Raw genomic sequence first — 18,019 nt, 5'->3', positions numbered from 1 at the left:
CTGGCAGTGTTAATACCACAGTGTTTGATGTGCTAGGAATATATTCAATTGAAAATGTTATTAAGTCTCCTACAGAAGTGTAGCACGTGGACTTGGAAGACTTCACGAATATCATATATCCAGGCCACACAACTGACAGGAGGAAGAAATCTAACAGACAGAAATATTTAGTGGGATGTTGCACAACCCTCCTGTCTGTATTCTTTTTCTTGTTATTAAAATAAATCAGAACACTTTCTAACCCAATGGTAAATTCCAAGGAACATTATTAAGATTCAACATTCCTGTTTCCACATTTCCACCAGGTTACAGCAAAGGGACAGTGGAAGAGGCCTAGCATTCCAGATTCTTAGGAAATACTTTGACCTTTGAGGAATAATAATAATAATAATAATAATAATAATTGCTTACACTTATATAGCGCTTTTCTGGACACTCCACTCAAAGCGCTTTACAGGTAATGGGGACACCACCAATGTGCAGCCCCACCTGGATGATGCGATGGCAGCCATAGTGCTCCAGAACGCTCACCACACATCAGCGATCAGTGGGGAGGAGAGCAGAGTAATGAAGCCAATTCATAGAAGGGGATTGTTAGGAGGCCATGATTGATAAAGGCCGATGGGAAATTTGGCCAGGACGCCGGGGTTACACCCCTACTCTTTCGAGAAACGCCCTGGGATTTTTAAAGACCACAGAATAACATTGGACACGGTCTGGGCGAGGAACCCACAGGGTCTGGGACCAAAATGCACGCCAGGGTATGTGACGAAGAATGACTTTGTACTGCAAACCTTGATTTGATTTGCTACCACCCATAGCACCCCCTGCATCACTGCAGAGATCACCATGAGCACAGACTCTGCAATGCAACACAAAAAGCATTGTGCATCATGAAGTCCAGAACTTGTGTATTGCCATCAACGATTTTTTTTAGCAATTTGTTTACTTCTCCAAAGCCCTCAGTGCATGTGGAAATATGACCTTTTAATCGAAATTGTATCTATGCTGCACTTAAGCACACGTTACTGAAAGGGCCTTGCTTCCTCTTTTTATCTTTTGCATTCCAACCCCAAGACGTATTGCTTCTGCTAATTGGCGTCTTTTAGATGAAGAGCCACATTGCAGAGCTGGGTGGTGAAAACATCTTGTCATCACAGGTATTGGGGATAAAGGACAGTCTTTTTCTTTGGGCCGAGGGAAGCTGGACAAGGCTGAAAAATTGGAACCCTATGAATAAGACCACAGTGAGAGATCAAATTCTCCGTGGGACATTATCTGGTGAAGACATTGAGGGATGAGGAAAATGGAAGCGAAGGGACAAATTAATGAATAAAGGGAGTTTTTCAGGGTTTCTCTCCAGTCGGCTGGGCCTCCCAGGTTTGTGCAATCTCTCAGTGTCAACATCTTTTGTGAGGCTGATTCAATTAAGATTAACTGAGTCGAGGGAGGAAAGAGTGGCAGGGGTCAGTTTGATTTTAGCGATTGTCTTTTTGTTTAGTTCAGGTTACAGCCTGGTCGCCAGTCTGTCAGGACCAGAGACTGCCTATCGTAGGTGGGAACCCTTCTCCCCTGTCGTGGAAATTCAATTTAACTCTGTCAGGATCAGTGCAGACCATTGGCGAAAAATCCCAGGTGTGCTGGGCTTGAGCAGACCGGCCAACATTTCAGAAAGACCAGAGAGGGACCCCATTGCTGGATGCTATTTTTACACATGTACCTGATTTTTCTTAGGCAACAGACACAGGACGTAAGGAAATGGCTCTTCATCAATTACATTAACTCTGGATTTCCTTGTGTGGGTGTGTAATAATGTGGTTTATTTATCGTTCCCTGGGCTTCTTATATCTTGAGTGAATGGAAGTGGTTAATGGGTACCACAGTGGTGCAGTAGTCAGCATTAATGCCTCGCAGTGCTGGGGCCCTGGGTTCAGTTGCAGGCGGTGTTGTCTGCGTGGAGTTTGTATGTTCTCCCCATGTTCATGTGGACCTAAGATTGACTGTGTGTGTGCCTGTGTGTCTACAACCAGGGTGTACCCCACCTCGCACCCATGCTTGAGATAGGTTCCAGCTCCCCCATAGCCCCGAACTGGAAGACAAATGGATGAATGGAAGTGGTTAAAAGGTGGCAGCCATTAGAGAATAGAGACAGTCGTATTAGTCTTGCCCGAACTCCCAGCTCATCTCACTTTTAACTGGAATTTCATGAAAAGATGAGTCAGAGAGAGATCTGTCTTCATTCAGAAATCACTTTCGAACACTGGAACAGTTTTACAGCCCTTAATGATCACCAATTATGCGCGCTTTGCCAATCAAGGAGCACTTAATGACAAAACAGAAAAATTAACCCCATTCAAACAGCTCACTGTGTAATTGGCTACCTTAATGTCCTGACACAAGGGGGTCCTGGAGGAGGCGTTTTAACTGAATGAGATAAATAACATTTACAGGTTCTTATATATACTTCAGCTTGGCAGTACAACAATGTAGCGACCTCTGAACCCTGCTGTAACCTTCCTCTGCCCACTCTAACTTTACAGGCGGTTTTCACCACAGCTGCATCTCATTACAATGCACCATAAACCTGGGCAGCCTGTGAATCGCTGTCTGTAGCCATTAGGGGCTGGAGAATGAGATCCCAGGGCAACAAACAAAAACCTTAACTCATTAGAGCCCATTGTTGTAGACAAATGACTGCCACACAAGGACTTTTTTGAATAGGAAATGGGGCTTAATGGCCTGAAAACCAACTTCAAAGGATAGTGCGTTTACCCCCCAAAAAAATACACACAAAAAACTTTTCTTTTACCAAACTCTTCACAAATGGTTTAACCTGTACCGTCTGTATCTAAAGATCAAGAAAGGCTATGGCCTTACGTGTTTATGATCATTAAAAAGACTAAATATATAGCCTTTTTTAAAGAACTGCGCGTCAGCTGACGCGACATTATTTTTAACTGCTCGCCAAAATGATTCGGGGTCCCGCACATCTGGGCCAGGCGCACGCACCCCCTCGGTATTTAGATCACAACCTTACACACCAGAAAGAAGCCGATTTAAAAAAAAAAATCAAAATCAAACAAGAATCGGCGCATTAGCGCGTAGTGGCGTGTGACGGAATACGAGTTTGCCTGCGCAGGACCGAGAGGAGACGCTGGTGTTTGTCTGCTCACGTCAGTTATCTTTTGTGTGAAATTCGGGGTGACAACAAAGTGGATGTTTCCAGGCGCGCAGCTCTGCGGTGCTGGTGGAGGGGTGCGGTGTACAGCCTGGCGTGACGCTGCGCCAGCCCAGGGCCTGCCTGTCACTCATTATTGCAAAGGCAGGGGAGCCCCGGAGCCAGCTGTACCGGTCCCCAGGCCTCCAGAGGACCCGCTATGATGGAGCGTCTTGCTCGGCGCAGGTAATCGGCTTGCCATACACGCTTTGCTTCCTAATGAGCGCCGTGTTTAAACAAGTGTACCGAACACATCTGTCCCGGCTGTGGGATTCGAACCTGTGTGACCAATTCAGCATCTGAAAGATAAATTAATGGTAAAGAGTTTAATTGTGAGTAAACAATGCCACATTGAGTAGCAGTGTGCTCAGCAGTAGGCAGGGAAAGACTAACTGTTTAGTCACAGATGTGCCTGTCTCTGTGTTTTCATTAATGACCCTCCCTAGGCTGTACCTCATAACCGGGTTCAAAGACACAGTGCTTCATGTTAATCAGAGAGCTGTTCCGTTCCTCCCCGGCTGCATTTTATTTTTTATTTTCCTTTTGTTTTCAGCGCTCTGCTTCAGTTCACGCTATTTAAACACTGTGTCCACAACCCAAAGCTGCACCAACTGCGCCCAAGCTTCTTCTTTACCACGGAAAAGCTTTCAGCAACAACAACAAAGAAAGTTTCCCCTGGATCCAGGATCTTCATTTTGGTTTCTTTCATTTAGGATGTCCAACTGCTAAAAAAAATAAATAAAACAAAATGCAAATAAAAAAATAGTTGCATTGCAATCCAGATGATTGGAGCTCTGCATTTCAGAAAAAAAAAGGAAAAATCGTGGAAGAAAGAAAATAATAATCATAATCAATGTCACCCTCAGCATAGCTGCCATCAAGAGAGGTCAGGCATCACAGTCACCCTGATCTCCTGAACTGTTTTGCCACACTTTGCTACTACAGAAGTCCTGAGTCCTGTATGACAACACGTCAGGCGAGGCCTTTTTTCTGTCTGTTTTAGGGTTTCTGTTCCACATGCAGGGCCCCACACTTCAGCTTCCCATTCCTCTCTGCGGCGTTCCCAGTCTCCCACCGGCCCCCTCCTGGGGAGTGTGGGTGGGCTTCTCAGATGCTGTTCAGCGGGGCAGGCAGTAGGAGGAACACCTCCAGCAGGCAAGATGGATATGCTGTCATGTTGTACCCCGAGGTCAGACATGCACCCATTAGCGCAGCACAGCTGAGAAGGTTTTCCGAGCTCCGGCTCATCCCGAGTGCTGATCTCCAGCAGAACCGTACTGCTCACACAGCCTCTTCTCTCCTGCATGTAATAAACGCCGGCGTCACGGTGCTCATGCCCAGAAAGACAGGTGGCCCCACTCCTCTCCAGCAGACCCACTATCTAGGGCCACTCAGACACGTCAGCACCCTGCCCAGGCGCCATGCATTCTGGGATTGCTCGTGAAATGACCAGGCTTGTACACGTTAACAAAGATGACGGGGGGGTGCGTTCTCAAAATTTGCCAATGTCGAATCGTGAACAAACGTTTCTTCGGGAGAATAAAGAGGAGGAAAGCGAGAGGGAGACCAGCATTGTTCCTCCATTCGCTCCATTGCGGGCAATTTCTTGGCAAGTGCAACAGCTAGGCCTGTCTGCAAAGCAAAGGACACAAGCCTGCAGTAGCTATGAAACATTTCAAAGCAGGCCTTTGATCAGAACAAAGCAAACTTGTAAAAATGGAGTGGGAATAATCAGATATTATAGACTTTCATGCCTGACTTTCCAGGGTTCAGTATAAACACTAAATTTGGCTTAAGGCTACAAACCAAGAAAGCACAGTAGGACACCAGTGACAACTTTATTGAATCCAATGCTTCCTCTGAAAGGTTTATTATTTTAATTTCCCGTACAAATCTACAGCCGATACCTCCCTGAGCTTTTCCTTCGATTTCGTGTTTTTTTCCTCCCTTTGTTGTCTCCACAAACAGAAGAGTGCCTCTTCTCTAATTACATTCTCCCACTGTTTAATATTAGCAGCCTGTAAAACAAACAATTGATCCACACTTAACACGTGTACCCATGTTAGTAACACAATTTGCCAACTTGCCAAAGGCAAGAACGAGAGGGGGAAAAAAAATCCCACTCCGAGCTCCGGTTATGTGCTGCTTTCTGGGGAGAGATGTGGAGCCTGGTGAAGACACGTCAATGAGAGCAAGGTGGCCAGTGCCTTGCGAGGAATTAGCTCCCGGCAAAGCAAGAAGCTGACACCTTCCTAATCAGCCACAACCTAACTGTCTCACAGCTTCATAAGTAAATAAAGACTTACTTAGCGTCAGGGGTCTCAGTATTTTGCCAGCAAGGAGAGGGATGTCAGCTGACAAGGTAGCACAGTCTGAAATGGCTCTTAGTTCTCTGCGAGGCTAACAGATTGCCTAGTTTGCCTTTTTGAACTTCTCAGCATGTTTAGAAAACAGGAGGGGAACAACAAAAGGTGTTAATGGCTTTATGGGGGCTCCATGCTGATAGATAGCCCATTATGGGCCTGTGCTCACTTCGGAATGGCTAATAGGTCTGATCAATTAGATTTTTATGTTAAAATGGCTTTCGCATTGATATGAGCCAACGGCACAGACTCTCCACGCCCAAACACAAACCCTCTGCCTGCTTTCCTCAGAGGATGAGCCCATGCAGAGCTGTGTGTGTGCATGTTTTAAGGCTGGGGAGGGGTGGGCAGGGGTGGGGGTTGGTCAGGGTTGGGGTGATAAACTTTTCAGCTAGTGATCACTTTTCACACTTCCCTAAGACAACTTAAGCCTCCTCTAATTACTCCACATCTGTTGTCGTAGAAATGTTTTTTGTCATGCAGTTTGGCAAATACTTAACCATTCATTAGAATACAGACCTAATGAGGCAGTGATTACACTGCTCCCTGTATTTCCCCATAAATAATGAATAACAGTTAATTACAATGAAAGTCCAGGTGTTTTTATAGGCCTAAGATAACATGAGGTGATTTTTTTTTAAGAACGGGAATAAAGTAGGGAAATTCTGATTGGTAGAAGTGACCCGATCAAGGAAAAGAATAAGGCTGATCCAGAGAAAGCTGGAAAACAGCGTAGCCTCAAAGTCTGATGTATTGTACTGGTACATACACTGTTCAGAACTTTCCTTCTCCACAAGAACACAAGGCCAGAAGGATCGGCACAGAGGTCTCACTCATCAGCCCTGCACTGATGTCTTTTATTTTGCGTGTGTAAGTATTCTACATCACAGATACGAAAACCAGACCTGTTGATCTGCAGAAATATGGCACCCATAAAAAAAAAAAGTCTGTAAATACAGGCACACTCAGAATGTAAATGACTGCTTCATGGGAAGGTTCAAAGTAACTCCCTTCTCTAAATACTGTTCTTAAGATCTTAGAGCAAAAAAGCAAGTGAAGGCCCTTCTGCAATATTCCCACGTGACTTGAAGAAAACCTGCAATGGATTATCTCTATAATGCCTTTCAAACATACATCTGAATGTTTACATAATGGGGAATAATTGTACATCTTTATCTTTCCAAAACCTGGGCAAAAGAAAAACATCACCCCCTCCCCTACTCCGTCTCTGTACTCCCTCAGCCTGGAAATTGCCAGCCATTTGACATCAAAAGGTTGAAATTTGTGGGGTTTTATTACCTAAATTGTACAAAATGGTTTCAAATTGCTAACCATTATTGTTTATCTTAAAGCTTAGGTAAATTTGTTTTACCTCTTCTTAGCATGAAATGCAAGTTCCCCAGGCATTGGGGTTTAACATGTGGTTCATGGCAATATGGGAGCATTAGTGCTGCAGTTTGTACAGGACTGTCAGAGTCAATTTCACTGTGTAGATATCTGTTTTCTCAAACATTCCAAAGAGCTGTTACATTATTTATTCCATCGGAACCATTGACAAGAAGCACGGGTTTTTTTTTTTTAATATTTGCCTTTTTCCCCAAAAACATACATTATGGAGCACATAGATTATTTTCAGTCAACCTAGAGATTAGTGGCCATCTCCCACCACCCCGTTATACACTAACTGGCTGCACATCCCCTAAAGATACAATATATCATTATTGGCAAGTCATTGTATTAAAGACAAAGGTCACACTCAGAAAATATTAAACTTATGAAGCCCCTCTACCCCTCCCCACTCCCAAATATGCGAAGAAAGCACAAAGAATTGTGTTCTGTACTCCATGTGTGATTATATCTTCCTTCATCCTTTACGAATTGACCCAAAGGCCACTTTTTTTATTGGTCTCATATGCTGCCCACCACACAACGTACAAAAGACTCAGTTATCCCACTGAATATTAAAGCGCTTTTGCAAATATGGTCTTATACATGCGCGCACACGCATCTAACAAATATAGATGTACAGAAATGTGCAGTGTATATTATATACACACGTATCACACCTTACATGGACAGGTAACCATGTGGTTTAGTATGGCGCCTTCCTTTGCTGCGGTTGAATTTGCTCGACAATACCGCCAAAGTTTTTTCTGGGTCAGTTCTTACTTTTCCCCTGAGCTGTCTAACGAACAGGGTGGGATAAAAGGAAAGGAAGAAGGGAGAAAGAAAGAAAAGGCCCTCGTCCTTCTTTTCCGCGGCCAAAGCGGCGTGTAGCTGTAATTATCCCCGAGCCCCGGCGCTGGGAGTGAAAGAGCAGCACGGTGACAGTAAAGATGGCTGTCACTGCCATCTCTGATTCTCCGGGAAAATATGTTGGCTGAAGAGAGGGCTTCAAAATCAGCTTGAAATGAAAACAACATTTGCATCCGATTTGCCACACTCACAATATTAAAGTTTTATCCAAATGAAAACATGTCAAATAGATTTACATAGTTGCACTGACATCGTGAGGAATAAAGGGACACGGCGATCAGCAGGCACCGCATGGCACGATTTCCAGAGTCTAACGGCATTGTATTTGTTTAGCAATTATTCATTCATTTAAAAACAATAACAGAGTGGTAATATTATTCTTTGTCATGAGCATTATTACTGTTCCCCCAGCCTCTGTATATTGAGTTGCCAATCAGAATTACAAACTAGGCCGAGGGATTGAAATTATTTTTTCTAGCTCAGCCCTCATGCCTCGATTTAAATAATAAAAGAGAGCTCTATCATAAGACTTGGAGTGCCGTGCCAAAAAGAAAGTGGAAAAATTGCTGTGCGTAATGAGAAATAACAGCAAATTGAGTATATAATGAATCCGTTTAATATTTCATACTTTCTGGTTGGAAGTATCAATAGCGTTTTGGAGGAATTAAGTTCTTTTTTGGCCCCAGAACAATGGAAATTAGAATTCCACCGCCATTGGAGAGAAAATTGCCGAAAAAAACGTCTGACAGCCTAAATACAGTAATCATTTACAATTACACAACAAAAAAATACCCCCCTCCCCACCTTCTCTCTCTCTCTGAAGATCAACAGCTCAAATGAAAATGAAGAGAACTACATGCGGATGGATACCCAGCTGATGGCAACATGCGCAGCGCGACTGTTTTACAAAAAGAGCTATTACTGTCAGCTGTAATAACACTTTAACATTAAAGCACTGAATTTCAATCAAGTTAAAGCTAATAATAGTAAAAGATACGGAAGCTAAATTAAGTTAAACCTTTTAATATTTATTCTGTTACTGTTATTTCCGATTCATTCAGGGAGGGGGGGTATTATTGTGTTTCTTGGTGGCGGTGCAAGAATTCTTGGTGACTTTCTTAAAAACTTCACTTTTGGTCCTTTTTTGTATAGTAGTACACCCGGAGAAAGCCAGATAGGCTTTTAAACACCGTGTTTAGTATTATTTGTTGTTTAAAGGCTACCATCAGTACCACAGTCTAAGATTATTTATAACAACATGTAGCAGCATTGTCTTCTTTTGCTGAAACCTGCGCTGCCTGGGGATACAACTAATACCCAAAACAAACAAATCGGGATAATAATAAAAGTTGCACACTAAAAACGCCGCTGTCAGTGTCTTTTCTTACCAGCTAGACACACAGCGTGCTTCAGCCGGGGTCTGAACTCCAAACGAAAGCTGGAAAGAGAGGTTGCGTCTGTTCTGAAAAAAACATGGAGCGCTAGTTGCCCCAGTTTTATTTAACTTTAACGAAGTATTAAGGGCATTCGCCTAAAGTGGGGTGCTGGCCCAGGACATGAACCAACTGGAATCCAGCTCGCACGTCACATGACAGGAGTTTATTTCCTGACAACACCTCAACCCCCCCACCCAAGCCTGTGTTCTTCTGAACCCCCTTTAAGGCCATTATGCAGGAAACAAACTGAGTCTCTTTGAAGATTAACACTTTAAACCCTATTGGGAAGTTGTAAATCCTGAGGCTGGGATCATTCTTCCAGGCCGTGTTTCCTGAAATCGCTTAGGTTACTTGTAAGAATAATAACTAGAGAAACGAGAAACGGAGAGTTTATAAATAATAAATACTGACAGTCAGCAACAAACTATTTGCCGTTTGTAAATAAGTCATAATATTATTACTTGCGATATTTTAGAAGACAAGTTATTTTTTCCTCCACAGTTTAATAAACATTTCAAAAATGCTACTGAAATTCATTACAGATTATTGTATTGTTTAAACGAGAAATAGACTAAAAATAACGTCTCAAATCTCGGCACTTGTATGGTTTGAACAGCAAATTTTAATTTTAAAACGCCAATTTGTTCATCTATATTATATTTCTAACAGTTATTTCATATATTCAGTATACTTGCCGTTCAAGCACTATATAGAAGAAAATAAATATGTCCGCACATATGGAAATAAAACTGCGGTTGCACTAGATCATCAACAAGGCTGTACATTCTTTCTTTCAGAAGTTATTGGAGAAACGAAAACCCAGACAATGAGTCAAGCAACACATTTTAATCCAGAACCCAGTCCATCGCACCCAACATCCTGGGGACAAAACCACCCCAGCCGACCTGTGCAGAACGAACAGCGAAACAAACCAGAGGATACAAATAGAAGTGAGAGGGGGAGAAGGCTGAGCACAGGAGACTGGCCCTGCCACGATGGCAAAGCAGTCTCCCTTCCTGCTTCTTGAAATGATGCCTTCTTATATATTTGCATTCGTACCAGAAATTGAAAACAGGCCACATAGCGACACTGATGAGATGCTCTTATCTTCTTCAGGAAGGAGGCAAATGCTGGGAGCTCAGCCATTGAAAGCCTGTAAATAAGAGCAAGAACTGCAGACACTTTGATGCCTGGAACATGTGGGCTGGACTGCGGGCCTGTGTATCGGTGTCCATATTTGAAAAAGCTCAGACTTAAGAAAAAGACTGATGTGTTTATGTCAACACATCAATTACTTCATCAGACAATGTGGGAAAGCAATTGAAAAGGTAAACAAAACGTTAGGATATGTAGATAAAAGTGTAGAATTGAAATCAGTGTTGTGCTGAAATTGTATAACGCACTAATACTAATACTTATACTAATACTAATAGAGTGGAGCAGTGGCTCTGTGGCTAAGGATCTGCAACTGTGGCTGGAAGGTTGCTGGTTCACATCCTGCAGCCAGCAGGGAAATCTTACTCCATTGGGCCCCTGAGCAAGGCCCTTCACCCCAACTGCTCCAGGGGTGCTGTACAATGGCTGACCCTGCGCTCTGACCCCAAGCTTCTCCTCTCTCTGTGTGTCTCATGGAGAGCAAGCTGGGGAATGCGAAAAGACTAATTCCTAATACAAGAAATTGTATAGGGCTAATAAAGTTATGTTAATAAGGTCTCTTTGGAATATTGTGTACAATTTTGGGGACCTTATGATGTAAAACTGCTCTGGAATCAGGTCAAGGAGTAAAAGGATACATTCCCGGGCTTAAGGGGGTGTCTGACCTGACAGGCTGGACTTAGTCTTGATCAGAGGAGAATAAAAGAGAACCTGATAGAAGAGTACAAAATCTTTAAAGGCATTGAAAGTCAACACAGTGGGCTTCTTCAGAACGAGCAGAGACACATGAACCGGAGAACGCAGGTGGAACCTGTGTGAAAGGGCATTAAAAACAACCTACCCAACTGAGCTGTCGAAGCCGATACCCCAGTTTCTCTCAAGAAATGTTTGGATGAGATCCTTGGATTCATTAACTACGAACTAGCAAATGGGCAAGACTATGAACAACGATTCAAACGATGTATTTGCCGAAAGCGTCCGAAGGACAAATACAGCTCAGGTTGCAAACCCGCTCTTCAGAAATTCATGACTCCCCTCCTATAAGAGTACAGGATGTGTAAATTATAAAACTGTATTCCTACTGTATTCAAACAGTCGTGAACGGGAAGAGTTCTGTGTGACTAATCTCACCGTGGAGTTAACACTCATCAATGCAGTTTTAGTGGTGTCTGGGATTGTTTGTGTGAGGTAGGGCATTCTCTTTCTCTCTCCCCTTGTGTTTTTCTGTGATCTACCAGTCATGTATGTGATTGGATTTCAGCTTAACAAAACCTTAAATTACACACCTATTGTGTGGGAGCTAAACCCGGTTTCATAGCGATAGGGCAGGCTCCTTGCTGCTCTTTTGGCTGCTATTCGATCGGAATCCTGCCTTCTCTCTCCAGGTTGTTGAGTGAATAATAATAGGATTAGGAAGCCTTGTCTCTGGAAAGCCGTGATTGTCACATTTGGTGGACTGACAAAAGGCAGGGTAATGGGAAATGTGCCTTGTGGCGTCCGGACATGTGTTCCCTTGGCTTGAGGCTGCCCGACCAGTGCTGACGATCGCCTGCTCTGTCCTGGCTGCGGTCTGGTTCCCCCATTTCGCTCTGCCCCGCTCCCAACCGCAGCGGTCCCTCCCTCCTCATCCTCGGGCAGTGCTCATTCAGATCTTCACATGCAGATAACACCGACTGCTCCTAATGCACCACGTCATCTCCGTATCACTGTATAAAACGGCATTCAGAAATTAAAAACCAGAGGCAGATGTTAAGACCATTATCACCTTTAAAAGTAATCATAACGATTGCCTGCAGTTCTATAGCACTTTATATTTCAAGGGGTCTCAAACTCCACTGGACCGCTTACTGGCACACTGAAGTGAACAGGTAAACCGTGATGATAACTAATTGCAATTATATCTGGCTTTTCATCCCGAAGAATATTAAAGTGTGCCACGTATAGGAGTGGACCAATTTCATTCTATTGTGAGGTGCAGAACCACTGGAGTGAGGCTAGGTAGCCCTTTTGAGCCCCACTGCAGGTCCAGAAGTGAGGGACTATTTCAGCATTTGCAGGAAGGGGGAAATTTAGCGAGGCCAGGTTTTTGGCCAAATGGAATTTGGCCATGTTTCCGTTAACATGCTTTCCCTTACAAACAGTTAATTAAAGGGGAGCTGGATTCCCAATTTCTCCGAGCGGTTTTTTACATCCCAGTAAAAAGAAAATACATTCATTGATGTTATAGGAAAAGTCGACAAATTCGACAAAAATTCTACAAAATAAATCTACAAAATCGGGACCTTTGTGAAAGTATTGTAAAGTCGCCATGTTGTCGCAAAGTCACAGTCGAGTTCCCACAAATTGCCAGGTGATGAGGCCCTTCCTGCTCACTAGTCACTGGAATGACCAATGTAATATGATGATCGAGTGAATAAGTTAAGGTTGTGCAGCATACATTTCACCCCAGAAATGTTCCAACATGATCTGCATGCAGCGTTAATAAATACGTTGTATTTGTCGTCACGCCGTCTTGAAATCGAGAGCAATATTTCTATTGGATTAAGAGAGATGTATTCGCAAGCCTTCTTCTTTACAGTGTGGTGAGGCTGCAACACGTCAACGGAAGTTGCGTTGCCCTCTTCTGAATTGCAGAACAATGGCGCTGCCCAGACCTGGAAATTCAATCTATTTGTGATGTAAATTGGAGGTGTTGCAAGTTACTGTGTATGGTTTACTTTTATTGCACTTTAAAAGGCACTCAATGCTGATACTTTCTAACCCCGAAATATGAAAATAGCATTGCGGTTCTCCTTTAACGTGTAGTCAGGACCTCAATTTGACCCATAAGAAAGCCCCTCTGACAGGCATTGTGTTTTGGGAACCTTATGAGCCCCTTCACTTACAACGGTGGCCAGGTTTTCCTTGGAGGGGCCGAGCAGGCCCAGCTGAACGTCGTGACGCCCGGGTTAATGTTACGGCGAGTTTAACGAACCCTGTGCAGGTCTCTGATGGAGTCCTGGGTGAGCGAGGTCCAAGAAGGGCAAGGCAGGAGAGAAGTCGAGAGGTCCAGGCGTAGTCGAGTCCAGAGAGGAGAGCTGGGCACACAAATCCAAGCAGGGCCAGACGAAAGAATGGGCAAAAGGTATGAGCTGGAGAGGGGTCCGAGAGGCGGGGTCCGGGAGTGCAAGATGGCGAAGGTTGTCAGTAACGAGAGCTCAGGAGGTGGACAGATTCCTAATACCGAGCAGTGAACAGGGTGAGCAGAGGGGTTAAGCAGTGAGGGAAGGGGCGTGGTGTGGTAATTGGGTAATGGGAGTTAATTAGGGCCAGCTGTGCGCATAACAGTTAAATCCTGTGCTCTCTTCTCAATTTAAATTGCATCACCTAAAAGCAGACCACGGCCAATAATAGTACCTTGCGATATCTTATAACTGTACCATTATCATTAGCCTGTGTTGTTTCTGCACATTACAGTATATATTCTCGCATTATTTACAGATTGTTGACTTCCACCTTAAACACTTGCTAACATACAGTATATATGGTGGTGTATTTACACGGTCCACGCTGAATACCTGTTCACTTACACCTGACACGGAACGAACCCCCGAATAAAATAAAGTTGTTCTCAGTTTTGTTTCTGGAGATATTGCCCAGCAGACAGAGTCCTCCCGACTTTCCTGGAGTGCCTTGTATTTTAATTAGCTGAGTGCGTGTTTCCTCCCACACCTCCCCAGACTCTGACAGCCATAAGAAAATGAACATCTATTTCAGGAAATGATAGCTGACCCTGCTTGCTCCTTCCTTCCCTGGCATTTACTTAGACTATTAACACCTTAATAGCAGGAGCTCAGCCTCCCTCCTCGCGTGTGTGTTTTGCATCCTCTTCATGCAGTCCCTGCCAGAGATGCATGCTAAAAGCCTTCTTGGGGGAATTCTAGGCTTGTATAGCCCCTTGCTTTCTCGGTCATTCGCTCTGCTCCTGGATTATTCAGTCTACCGGTGTAACTGGAGATCCAATCCATACAATAGAGGCGTTCTGCTCAGCATGAAATGGACACCAAATGACCCCTCTCCCGTGCGTCTCTTTTACTTTCCTCTTACATCCCCCCTCATTATTAGTTACCCCCAGTGAAGGACACAATGGAAGCACAGGCAGCAGCCAATACTGCTGCATAAATAATGCAAGGTCAAGATTTTGCAGAATTCCCCTTGGCCAGGACAGTCCCTGGGTCTGACACACCAGCAAGTCCCCGATGGATGATTTATCATATCTCGCTTTCCGTTCCGTCGTGGTGTCTGTGCAGCCGCCTGTTTTGCAGCAGAATACAAACACGCTCCTTCCCACTCAAGAGGAACGACTTGTTAATGCCCCCGGTTGAACTTGCCTGCTGTCTTGCTGGCCAATGCCCCCAATGAAAGAGAGGACACAGCCAGTGAGGTTTAATTCCTTATACTGAGCGTGATTCCAAAACTGCTGGAAATGGAGCAGCTGGGAAAATAAGGGGTGCTCTAATCGACACCCTATGCCACGCTTCAGTCAGGATTCCTGAAGATCCAGAATATATGGAAGCTATGGGCTGTGCAGTGCCCCTCATTCAGGAGTTCGAGCCCAGGACAGTGAGAAAAAGCAGGAAAGATGTAGTAAGGCACCATCCCTCCTCCTTCTGCGGCAGGTCACAGGAAAGTGTCAGCTCAGATTGCCTCTTAACCATCTGCCATTAACAAAGAGCAATCAATTTTCCAACAGTAGCACAACACATGTGAACATGGCAGACCTGCTGGATTATTCTCCTAATGAAATGAGAGGGGAAGCCTGTCAAACACCCCTGATTAAAACTCGCACTCTGGTTTGCATGCAATTACACCGGATCTGAGTTACTTTCCGGCGGAGGGCAGGGGGCTGAAAAATGCTCTTGCCAACGTTAGAGAATGCACTGCTGTTAAGAGTTATCAGAACTAAAGCATAAAAGACACAGAGTAAAAGAATTCCGAAGAATCCCAGATACACAAATATCATCACTCCTGACAGAATGAGGGTTGTTAAAGTTAACGCTTGCTCTGGAAACTATTCATCCAGTAAGTACAATTTGACAGCTGTGTTATGCAGTTTCTATTGCCACACCATTTTGATCATTCTACTTCTATAACAATTAGAAAAAATGTTTTGGAAGGAAACAACAAAATCCCAGGACCTATGACTGGAAAAAAAAGTGCAATGAGGATAAAATCAGCGCAATAAACAGTGCCTGCTTGCCACCATGCCTTGGTCTACTGCAAAACAGTGCTTCTGAGTGCATTTAATTGCCAGACTGTCTTGTAGATTCTTATAATAGAATTTATCAAGTAACTGTCAACTGGAGCTCCATCTCCTAGATCTCCTTGAAAACGAAACTCCAAACATACATTTAAGATATTAGAGCGCTTGTAACAATGCTGTAACACAGTGTGTGATGCTCTGCTGTTGACGAGAGCTGCAGACATCAGAAAAAACTGACAAAGCCTGTCACTGACAAGAAAGAGAGACTGCATGCGAGCCAAAAAATATAAAATAAAACGATTGCGGATAAATCACTTCAAGCAATTATCAACTTTGAACTACAGCTTTCAAAAAAAAAAGAACCCAGAGTTTCTTTACACAAGTCTTCAGTGTTCAAAGACCAGCTGAAGTTTCTAAAACCCTGCAGTGCCACTTTATTGAGCAAAGCTGCCTGGCAGCGCTGGAGAGAGGTTAGGTGGAGGCAGCGACTGGCATTCAGCGAAAGGGATTGAGCCCTGGTGTCTTGCTGGTGACCAAAGTGTGATCTACCTGCGGGTTAGATGCATAAGAATAAGGTATTATTGATCTTTTTTCAAAATCAAAAGAAGCATTTCTCATTTTTAAAATTAAGAAAAAGCAAAACGGCACAAGTTCCTAATTACCTGGACATAAGCTGTCCATGTAAGCACCAGAGGTATTTATGGAAGCACTCTAATAAGAGCTTCATGTTGTCTTGTTCTAGTTTATTGTGGCAATGAGAGTTTTTGTGCCCAGACAGGTGAGGCAGGGCAGTAAATGTTACTGCCCTTGACCTCCAGTACATGCAGACCAACATTGAGGCTACATAACCAAACAGTAGCACAAAAGACATGATAACTCTCAGGTCATTTAGACTGGATGTAAAAATTATTGACGCTGAGTAAAGAACAACAAATGTGCTCATAAGGGTTGTATGTGTTTACTGGTACCAAAGGACAACAGCAGGTATTATAATATTCAGGATTTATGAACACCATTATTATTTTATAATGGCATTATCTATTGTCATGTTTTAAAGCTTCTCTGTCACATCAACAAAAACACATAAATACATAAAATCATGATCTGAAACATACAATTACAACAACACAGATAACGCTGTGTGTGTGCCTTTTTGGAAATATGGACATCATTCTAGTTTAAAGATTAATTTCAGTCATTCACAAATGCAGTCAAAGGGATTGTTCTGTTCTATGCCTTTCCTAAGTGTTTCATCATTGCTATAGTAAGAATATAGGTTACACAGCCACATATGCTGTTATTTGTCATTCTTTGAACAATGCAGATGTAGTTAATCCTATGCTCTGTGCAATCTAAATATTTTAAATAGGAACTCAATCAATTGAAGTTCATAACAGCACAGACATTTTCCCACAACCAATAGGTGGTTTCAGAATTATCCCAGAAAAGATTCTGAAAACAATGGTGTATCAGGGTAAGTAATTCTCTTTAAGAACTCTAGCTGCTCACCTAAAATTAAGAGCTCTTTGCTGACAGCAAAGTGAAACTCTTTTCACCAATGACCTGTCACTGAGAAAAAGCATGGTTTTTCTTCACTGTCAAGCAAATCTCATTCAGCAGTTTTGACAATCATCCAAAAGACATTTTGATTGTTCTCTCTTGCACTGTAATAATTGGGTAGCACTCCATACTTTCTACATGAATACAATACAGAAACAATACAGTAATAATTGCTGTACTAAAAACAAGTCATCCTTTCCAAGTCCCACTTTCCCTGGAACTTGAACAACAGTATCATCACGCTCTGCACTGCATTTTTCTCCCTCTAAGATGTTCACTGATGAAGTGCTCAAGACACAGCACCAGATTCCTCCTTGAGGTCATCGGTCATTAGTTTTGATCCCCATTGATCACCAAGCTGGTCCTACACGCTTGTTTTATTGAGCAACCCAGAGGCAGAGGAGATGGTGGTGTCAGGTCATTCCTTACAGTAATACTTCCGAAAGGTGATGTGGATGGATCAGTGCTTCCATGAAGGTTGCAGGCATTCGGCACAGAAACTGGATACCGTTCTGATTCTATTCCGACCATGTTGAAGTCATCGGCACATTCGCTTCTCTCAAGATTTCAATACACAAACGTACACAAAGCATGTATTTTAATACAGCCTTGACATACTCATAACTGAAGAAGATGGAAAAACCATCAGGATCTAAGCAATAAAAAATACTTAAGTAAATAATGATAATTACTATGTACGGAGGCACAGACACAGCCCAAGAAATTCCAGGTAACGATGTTACTATAGCACAACTATTATCATATGAACAAACAAAGCAAGTTCTCTCTT

The 18,019-nt window shown here is 43.3% G+C and overlaps 1 protein-coding gene and 1 long non-coding RNA gene across 6 annotated transcripts in view; both read right to left on the bottom strand.

Moving 5' to 3' along the window:
* Positions 1-9,336, bottom strand: part of LOC107080047 (uncharacterized) — an 81,064-nt gene extending 71,728 nt beyond the window's left edge. For all 5 annotated transcript variants that reach the window (XR_011182805.1, XR_011182804.1, XR_001480948.2 and 2 more), the window contains exon 1: positions 9,225-9,336. This is a non-coding gene — a long non-coding RNA (uncharacterized lncRNA). The remainder of the gene's footprint in view (positions 1-9,224) is intronic.
* Positions 9,337-16,608: 7,272 nt separating this feature from the next.
* Positions 16,609-18,019, bottom strand: part of fto (FTO alpha-ketoglutarate dependent dioxygenase) — a 188,308-nt gene continuing 186,897 nt past the window's right edge. The window contains exon 11 of the mRNA XM_069181254.1: positions 16,609-18,019. This exon is cut by the window's right edge and continues 896 nt beyond it. The gene's annotated coding sequence lies outside the window, so the exon portion shown is untranslated.

Source organism: Lepisosteus oculatus, chromosome 20 (genome assembly GCF_040954835.1).
Source record: "Lepisosteus oculatus isolate fLepOcu1 chromosome 20, fLepOcu1.hap2, whole genome shotgun sequence".
Lineage (NCBI taxonomy): Eukaryota > Metazoa > Chordata > Actinopteri > Semionotiformes > Lepisosteidae > Lepisosteus > Lepisosteus oculatus.
Note: the sequence above shows the minus strand (reverse complement) of the source record. Positions and strands in the feature narration are given on the sequence as shown.